General features: G+C 40.9%; 1 pseudogene; it reads right to left on the bottom strand.

Moving 5' to 3' along the window:
• Window positions 1-220: 220 nt before the first annotated feature.
• Window positions 221-9,712, bottom strand: LOC138674533 (H(+)/Cl(-) exchange transporter 3-like; annotated as a pseudogene).
• Between the last annotated feature and the right edge of the window lie 260 nt (window positions 9,713-9,972).

Here is a 9,972-nt window from a genome sequence, read left to right as displayed (position 1 = left end):
GGCCCACTTATCTTTGCAGAGTTGTTGTAATTCAGCCACATTGGAGGATTTCAGAGCATGAACCACCTTTTTAATTACGTGCCACAGCATCTTAATTGGATTATGGTCAGGACTTTGACTAGGCCACTCCAAAGTCTTCATTTTGTTTTTCTTAAGCTATAACAGGTGGACTTGCTGGTGTGTTTTGGATTATTGTCCTGCTCCATAGCCTAAGTGCACTTCAGCTTGAGGTCACAAACATATGGCAGACATTCTTCTTCAGGATTTTTTGGTTGACTGCAGAATTCATGGTTCCATTTACTACAGCAAGTCTTGCAGGTCCTGAAGCAGCAAAACAGCCCCAGACCATCACACTACCACCACCAAATTTTACTGTTGGTATGATCACAGACCTGTAGGAGAGATCAACGCAAACATAGGGTTTTATCAGAGAGATATGACCAGTGATATAATCAGATTAAACTCACCTGTTTGAAGTATTTTAAAAGCATGTCATATTAAAATTAGCTGTAGCAGATCCACGGGTCAGTAAGCGACCATAAGACATATCAATACTTGTGGTCTTCCCTGATGAAGAAGTCATTTGTACTTTGAAACACATTGAATAAACCACCATTTCATTTTGCCATTTGCAATGGCTAACACTGTGGATCGCTGGAGTACTAAAGCTTTAGAAATGGCTTTATAACCTTTTCCAGACTGATAGAGCTCAATTACTTTGTTCCTGAATTTCTTTGGATCGCGGCATGATGTCTAAGTTTTTAGGATTTTTTGGTCTAATTCACTTTGTCAGGCAGGTGCTATTTATGTGATTTCTTAACTGAGAACATGTGTGGCAATAATCAGGCCTGTGTGTGGCTTGGGAAATTGAACTTACGGTAGCTTCCCAAAGATTTGATAAATCACAGTTAATTTAGGCTTTACAGCGAGGGTGGGGGCAATCACTTTTTCACAAAGGGCCCTGTTTGGATATCCTTTCCCCTTAATAATAAATACCTTCATTTAAAAATGGCATTTTATATTCAATTTGTTTTTATTAATCAATAGTGAAAACACAAAAAAACAACATTCGACCAAATATATTATGATCAAATAAGTCACGCAGAACTTAACAAAGCTTGCAATGATAACAGTATTCATGCGGAATTATAAACAGGTCGCTCAACATTGCAGCTGCATAAAAAAAAAAAAACAACCAAATTTTTTATATCAGCAAATGAAGAATTATTATGAAAATTCCAACATTCCAACGGAGGTTAGAAAGAAAAGGAGGGAAAAAACATATGCGGGAATCCATATGAGTATGGATCTATAAGTAGAAAGAAGGAAGTTAAAAAACAGGGAGAAGGGTTATGGAAAAAGGGAGGGAGAGGAAGATGAAGGAAATAAGATGACAATCTTGAGGTAAGCACACAGCAACAACCCATAAACACTTCATGTGAGAACACTCCATCTATTGGTATAATTTATAAAAATCCACTCCATCTATTGGTATAATTTATAAAAATCCACTGAGTCCTGAAACAGGATCCAATCGCTCCACAATCTCCTAAATCTATCACCGTGTCCAGAGCTTTCGGCTTTGAGTTCTTCCTACAAATACTAACCATGTCAGCAAACCATTCCGACATTAGGGAAGTATGGGTTGTTTTCCAATGTCTTGGAATCACTGACTGCGCTGCATTTAAATAAAACCGAAGACTATCTTTCTTTTGGGAACCAATTGAAGAGGGAAAAATAAAAAGAAGAGCAATCTTAGGACTGAACTCCAAACTTCTACCCGTGACAAAAGAGTAATTTGAAAAAAACTTTTCCCAGATTGGCTTGATTCTACTGCAATCCCACCATATATGTATCATATTACCTCTATCTCTTCCACATCGCCAACATGTGTCAGGAACATATGGAAAAAAACATGCAATTTTGAAGGATAATGATACCATCTTGTAATAATTTTATAGTTTTTTTCCTGGGCAGGACAAGCAATTGATAGCTTATGAGTAAATCGAAATTCTTTCTCCCATTCTGACTGAGATAAAGATTCCCCAAGTTCCCATGTTCACATGCTTAGGCTGAGATTTCTGAGATTTTTCAAAAAGGGGAGGGTGTGAATTGGCATAAGCAGTCTAGACCCTTAGAAGGTATAAGAGATTGCAATTGCAGACATTGAAACCAAGAAGGGACCTTGGACGGGGATTGAGCCTGCAGAGAATTGAATGTGACCAACTTACCATCAATAAGAACATGATGTATACGGGTGTCCTCCACTGCCCTCCAACCGAGAAAAGTCTCTTTCAAATAACCCGGGCAAAATGACGGAGTGAAAAAAGTGATGAAAGGGGACTGATACTCCCAGAGAGATGTTTTACTTTACAGAAAGTGTGCCATATTTTGAATGTCTCTACTGTCAAATTATTTAAGCAACCCAGCCTGGAATTCCATGGGTTCCAAGGCAAGTGCTTCAAAGGTATCTCCCCTCCTTCTTGCTCAATCTCAACCCATTGCTTCTTACCGGGGGAAAAATGCCAATCTATGAACTGAGCTATGGTAGAGGCTTGGAAATATGTTTTAAAGTAAGGAAGCCCTGCACCCCACAATGCTTTAGGGCGTGTTAAAGTTTGCATACTAATTCCAGGCCTAGATCTCCCCCACATAAATCTTATCATAGCAGAACGAAGCTTATCAAAAAAACTGCCAGGAGAAGATACAGATGTGGTCGGAAAAATATAGAGCAATCGAGGTAGTATATCCATTTTAATGGCATTCATCCTTCCAAACCATGATCATTTCACTTTACTATATGATCCGAAGTCCTTAGGGGTTCGGTCTAAACGTTATTTTGATAGTTAAGAGAGAAAAGTTTGGATTGGTCAGAAGGAATGAAGCCTCCCAAATATTTTATGGCATCTGCACACCATTGGAAAGGGAAGTTTGATATTGTTAAATAAACCTCCTCATTGGAAAGTGAGATATTCAATGCTTCTGACTTTGGATAATTCACCTTGAAGTTGCTCAAGAAACTAAATCTATCAAACTCTTTCATTACAGAGGGTAAAGAGATTTGGGGCTCAAAAGGAGATCATCTCCATATAATGCTGTTTTGTAAAATATGCTGAGCCTCTATTTTAGTTTCCCCAATAAGTTTATTTGGATTTCCACAATATAGAGCAACTTCACTTGTCATTTCCAGTTGGTTTGTAATGTAGATGATATAATCAGAATGCCCAAATAGTAACTTCCTCTAGAACTGCATCCATGCTACTGCCATCATCCTTACAACAATCCTTGGAACAATTCTGCTGCTCATGAGATCCCATTATGAAGAATCAGATGGTCCTCTTATAAAGTGAAACTTTAAACTTAAAGGGAACCTGTCACCAGATTTGGCCGATATAAGATGCGGCCACTGCCTTTCAGGGCTTATCTAGAGCATTCTATAATGCTGTAGATAAGCCCCAGATTCGACCTGAAAGATAAGAAAAATAAGTTTTATTATACTCACCCAGGGGTGTTCCGGTCCGATGGGTGTTGCAGGTCTGGGTCCGGCGCCTCCTATCTTCTTGTGATGCCGCCCTCCTGCTTGCTTCATGGCTCCCCGGCATCGCGCTCCTGTGCAGGTGTACTTATCTGCCCTGTTGAGGGCAGAGCAAAATACTGCAGTGCGCATGCGCTGGGCCTCTCTGACCTTAAAATGAAAGCAGCCACTAAAGCGGCAAAGCAAGATCTCCACAGTGTCTTCAAAGGAAAGTATTAACTGACCTCTTCTAAACTAAAAAGGACTCCACCAATAGGCGCTCCAAACGCTACTTAGACACCAGCTGCTGGTGCTGCTGAAAGAACCTCCCTTTTTTTGCTTCATTTGTGCTGTATTTGGGAAAGAGGTAGCAACATATGTTTACAAATATATTTCCAAAGCAGCAAGCTACATTCACCAAGTGTCCTTCCTTCCTTCCTTCCGTAAGCTTAACCCCTTAGTGACGGAGCCAAATTTTTGAAATCTGACCAGTGTCACTTTATGTGGTAATAACTCTGGAACGCTTCAACAAATCCCAGTGATTTTGAGAGTGTTTTTTCGTGACACATTATTCTTTATGATAATGGTAAATTTAGGTCGATATGTTTTGTGTTTATTTATAAAAAGTATCAGAAATTTGAGAAAAATGTTAAAAAATTACCAATTTTCAAACTTTGAATGATTATCCCTTTAATCCAGATGGTCATAACACAGCAAACATTAATAAATAACATTTCCCATATGTCTGCTTTACATCAACACCATTTGTAAAATGTTATTTTATTTTGTTTGCATTTTAGGAGACTTAATAATGTAGCAGTAATTTTTCATTTTTTCAAGGAAATTTACAAAATATATTTTTTTAGGGAGCTATCCATGATTCAAGTGACTTTAGGGATCCTATATATTGGGAAACCCCCCAAAGTTAAACCATTTTAAAAACAGCACCCCCTGACATATTGAAAACTGCTGTCAGGTAGTTTATTAACTCTTCAGGTGCTTTTCAGGAATTAATGCAAAGTGGCATGACAGCAATGAAAATGTGTATTTTTACCACCTAAATGCCTCTAACTTCTGAACAGGTTACAACAGCCGTCAGACTCTAAGGCCGCTATTTGGACATGAATTGCCATGGCAAACATCAGGACCACACAATCATGATCTGAGGGCACCAATTGGGATAAAGAGGAAGCCCCCACACTCTGTTAACCATTTATATGATGTAGTCAATATTGACAGCAGCATCTAAGGGGTTAAACAGATTTGGACAGTGCAAACACTGATCGTGGCTATCTGATCGTGGCAAGTTGTCAGCTATAGTGGACAGCCGACAGCTGCTGGATTGTCACCTGTTTGGGGAGGCTATTCTCTTCATATTGGCTGTCATTAAAGGGAAGGTGCCACCAGTTTTCTTGTATTTTGTTTTTTTTGTGAAATTAAGCTTAAAATATTAATTAAAATGTATTAATGCAATGTTTGCACTGTTTGCAAACATTTCTATATGAAAATTATTATATATTTTTCTACAAATATACATATTTACCACTAGGGGGAGCATTTTCCGTTTTAGACCTCAAGCAGCTATAGTAAGATTTAGCAGCTCTGCCCCAGGGATATTAGACCACCCAAAAGGGGAGGGAAATGGTGATGTCAGCAGTTACTGCCCCAATTTTGCCGCTAACAGTAAGAATGAAGAGCAGCATCACAGGGCAGCACCATTTTGTGTGTGACTGCCCTGTGATCTGCTATCACCAGCAGTTACTGCATCAGAGGCACAGCTTGTTTACAGAGGAGCAGAACACAGAGGGCTCAGCAGCATTTTTGTGAATAACATTCTTGCCATCCCCCTTCCCCCACCTTAATCCCTGTCCTGTCAGCTGCCCTGCTCTCTCTCCAGGTGTCACCTCCCTTTCTGCAGGCTGTGAGTGCAGCTTACCTGAGATCACAGAGACTGTGTGTGGGGGGAGGGGGAGACACAGCAGGAGAAGCACACAGGGCAGCGTGTGAGGAGCAGAGGACGTGCCTGCCTGGAGTACAGAGGAGCAGTGAGCGCTTCTTCTGTCCTGCGATAGAGAGCACAGGGCTCTAATAAAATGGCAGCTAGTCACACCTACAGCAGTGAGTTGTGCAGCCCACAGAGGCGTGCCCAGCTCACTGCTAATGCTGCTGCAATGTTACAGATAGGGTCCGTGCTGGTCTATTATCTCCTATGTCAGTGTAATCTGACACTGATAGTGCCCTGCTACTGCTGCAAAACCAAGATGTCAGCCCCCAGTGCATTCTTTAAACTCATATAACACATGAAATCTGTTTCACATGCATTTCAAACGTGCTTATAGCAGCATGTTATGCTACATTCCAGTGATTTATTAATTACCTACAAACGCGGTACCTTCCCTTTAAGGGGTTGAGTCCAAGGCAAGTACCAGCAGGACAGTTTTGATCAGCAAAGTCCATTTTCCCAAACAACCTATGATGATGATGAAGCCACTTAAAATTGTTTTAATCTCTGGAATTCTTGAGCCACAAGTATATGGAGCAAATACTTTTACCAGACTGACTGCTAAGAAGGCAAAACTCAGAGCCCATAAGACATACAGGTCCTTCTCAAAAAATTAGCATATAGTGTTAAATTTCATTATTTACCATAATGTAATGATTACAATTAAACTTTCATATATTATAGATTCATTATCCACCAACTGAAATTTGTCAGGTCTTTTATTGTTTTAATACTAATGATTTTGGCATACAACTCCTGATAACCCAAAAAACCTGTCTCAATAAATTAGCATATTTCACCCATCCAATCAAATAAAAGTGTTTTTTAATAACAAACAAAAAAACCATCAAATAATAATGTTCAGCTATGCACTCAATACTTGGTCGGGAATCCTTTGGCAGAAATGACTGCTTCAATGCGGCGTGGCATGGAGGCAATCAGCCTGTGACACTGCTGAGATGTTATGGAGGCCCAGGATGCTTCAATAGCGGCCTTAAGCTCATCCAGAGTGTTGGGTCTTGCGCCTCTCAACTTTCTCTTCACAATATCCCACAGATTCTCTATGGGGTTCAGGTCAGGAGAGTTGGCAGGCCAATTGAGCACAGTAATACCATGGTCAGTAAACCATTTACCAGTGGTTTTGGCACTGTGAGCAGGTGCCAGGTCGTGCTGAAAAATGAAATCTTCATCTCCATAAAGCATTTCAGCCGATGGAAGCATGAAGTGCTCCAAAATCTCCTGATAGCTAGCTGCATTGACCCTGCCCTTGATGAAACACAGTGGACCAACACCAGCAGCTGACATGGCACCCCACACCATCACTGACTGTGGGTACTTGACACTGGACTTCAGGCATTTTGGCATTTCCTTCTCCCCAGTCTTCCTCCAGACTCTGGCACCTTGATTTCCGAATGACATGCAAAATTTGCTTTCATCAGAAAAAAGTACTTGGGACCACTTAGCAACAGTCCAGTGCTGCTTCTCTGTAGCCCAGGTCAGGCGCCTCTGCCGCTGTTTATGGTTCAAAAGTGGCTTTACCTGGGGAATGCGGCACCTGTAGCCCATTTCCTGCACACGCCTGTGCACGGTGGCTCTGGATGTTTCCACACCAGACTCAGTCCACTGCTTCCTCAGGTTCCCCAAGGTCTGGAATCGGTCCTTCTCCACAATCTTCCTCAGGGTCCGGTCTCCTCTTCTCGTTGTACAGCGTTTTCTGCCACATTGTTTCCTTCCAACAGACTTACCATTGAGGTGCCTTGATACAGCACTCTGGGAACAGCCTATTTGTTGAGAAATTTCTTTCTGGGTCTTACCCTCTTGCTTGAGGGTGTCAATGATGGCCTTCTTGACATCTGTCAGGTCGCTAGTCTTACCCATGATGGGGGTTTTGAGTAATGAACCAGGCAGGGAGTTTATAAAAGCCTCAGGTATCTTTTGCATGTGTTTAGAGTTAATTAGTTGATTCAGAAGATTAGGGTAATAGGTCGTTTAGAGAACCTTTTCTTGATATGCTAATTTATTGAGACAGGTTTTTTGGGTTATCAGGAGTTGTATGCCAAAATCATCAGTATTAAAACAATAAAAGACCTGACAAATTTCAGTTGGTGGATAATGAATCTATAATATATGAAAGTTTAATTGTAATCATTACATTATGGTAAATAATGAAATTTAACACTATATGCTAATTTTTTGAGAAGGACCTGTACATTATGCAGTTCACTATGTATGAGCCTGGACCTTCTGCCGTGTCCATTGAGGACACTTATCATGTTCTTCAAATGTGGCTTCATCTGATCCCCAGCAGCACTGTTCATGGTTAAACCAAAATGCAGACATGCAAATTCCTTCCTTCAAATCTGCCATCCAGTCTGCGGCAATATCTACACATGTGGTCAAAATTGTTGGTACCCCTCGATTAATGACAGAAAAATCCACAATGATCACAGAAATAACTTAAATCTGACAAAAATAATAATAAATGAAAGATCTATGAAAATGAACAAATAAAAGTCAGACATTGCTTTTCAACCATGCTTCCACAGAATTTTTTAAAAATAAAACTCATGAAATAGGCCTGGACAGACATGATGGTACCCCTGAAAATAAATGTGACAAAAAGGACATGTTAAATCAAGCTGTGGACACTAACTAGCATCACAGGTGTCTACAATCTTGGAATCAGTGAGCGGGCCTGTATATAGGGCTACAGATACTCACTGTGCTGTCTGGTGACATGGTGTGTATCACACTCAACATGGACCAGAAGAAGCGAAGGAAAGAGCTGTCTCAGGAGATTAGAAAGAAAATTATAGACAAACATGTTGTGTTGAAGGTAAAAGTTATAAGACCATCTCCAAGCAGCTTGATATTCCTGTGACTACAGTTGCACATATTATTCAGAAATTTAATATCCATGTGACTGTAGCCAGCCTGCCTGGACGTGGCCGCAGGAGGAAAATTGATAAAAAATCAAAGTGCCGGATAATATGAATGGAAACAAAAGTGCCCAGAGAAAATTCTAAACAGATTAAAGGTCAACTTTAAGCTCAAGGAACATCACTGTCAGGTCGCACCACCCGTAAAACTGAAGCATATCAAGAAAAGAACACTGTCCCTACTGTGATATATGGAGGAGGTTCTGTTATGTTCTGAGCTGCTTTGCTGCATCTGGCACAGGGTGTCTGGAATCTGTGCAGGGTACAATTAAATCTCAAGACTATCAAGGCATTCTAGAGAGAAATGTGCTGCCCAGTGTCGGAAAGCTTGGTCTCAGTCGCAAGTCATGGGTCTTGCAACAGGATAATGACCCAAACACACAGCTAAAACACCCAAGAATTGCTAAGAGGAAAACATTGGACTATTCTGAAGTGGTCTTCTATGAGCCCTGACCTAAATCCTATTGAGCATCTTTGGAAAGAGCTGAAACATGCAGTCTGGAAAAGGCAACCTTCAAACACGAGACAACTAGAGCAGTTTGCTCTTAAGGAGTGGGTCAAAATACCTGTCGAGAAGTGCAGAAGTCTCATTGGCAGTTACAGGAATTGTTTGATTGCAGTGATTGCCTTAAAATTGTTGTTCAACAAAATATTAGGTTAAGGGTACTATCATTTCTGTTCAGGCCTATTTCATGAGTTTTATTTTTTTTTTAAATGCTGTGGAAGCATGGTTGAAAAGCAAAGTCTGACTTTCATTTGTTCATTTTCATAATTTTTTTTCAAGTTATTTCTGTGACCATTGTGGGTTTTTCTGTCATTAAACGAGGGGTGCCAACAATTTTGACCACGTGTGTATCAAGTCTGCCAGGGCATCTGAAACTAAACCAGTTCGTGTAATGACCAGCCATCCTGACCAAGCAACATAGAGACTTTTTGATAATTCCCATGCAGATTCCTTCTTCTTACTGTTAATTCTTTTATGGCATTCTCTGTCTTTACACTTCTCCCACACCCAATCAATGGTATGGAAATCATCATATATGCCAACCCCTGGAATAGGCTCATCCAGCAAGTCCAGCAGGTGAGTAGAGCTGTTTCCAAAGAGGTGTCGCCAACCAGTAGGTGGTCATCTTCCAAAATATGGAAGTCTATCATCCCTCCTGCTCCATCAAGGAGCTCCTTGTCACTGCTTGCACTGTTGATACTGTTGTAACTTTTGCGGTAGTAACTTCTCTGAAACAACTGTTCAGACTCCATTTTGCTGCTTTACAACCTGCTCTGGGTGTTTCGGGGGGCTGCCTGCTCCCACGGCCGCAGTATGCCGCATCCTCCCCCTCCTCTGCTTTCTTGTCTATGCATGGAGGGAGGCAGTGGTCGGCGGCACAGCAGTGAGACGTCAGACTGGGGCAGTGCTGAGCCTATATTTATCCCATGTATGTTAGGATTGTACTTAATTGCATTAGCAAGATGTTCCATCACTAATATATAGAGCAGAGGGGACAGGGGGCACCCCTGTC

This window comes from Ranitomeya imitator, chromosome 4 (assembly GCF_032444005.1).
Source record: "Ranitomeya imitator isolate aRanImi1 chromosome 4, aRanImi1.pri, whole genome shotgun sequence".
Lineage (NCBI taxonomy): Eukaryota > Metazoa > Chordata > Amphibia > Anura > Dendrobatidae > Ranitomeya > Ranitomeya imitator.
Note: the sequence above shows the minus strand (reverse complement) of the source record. Positions and strands in the feature narration are given on the sequence as shown.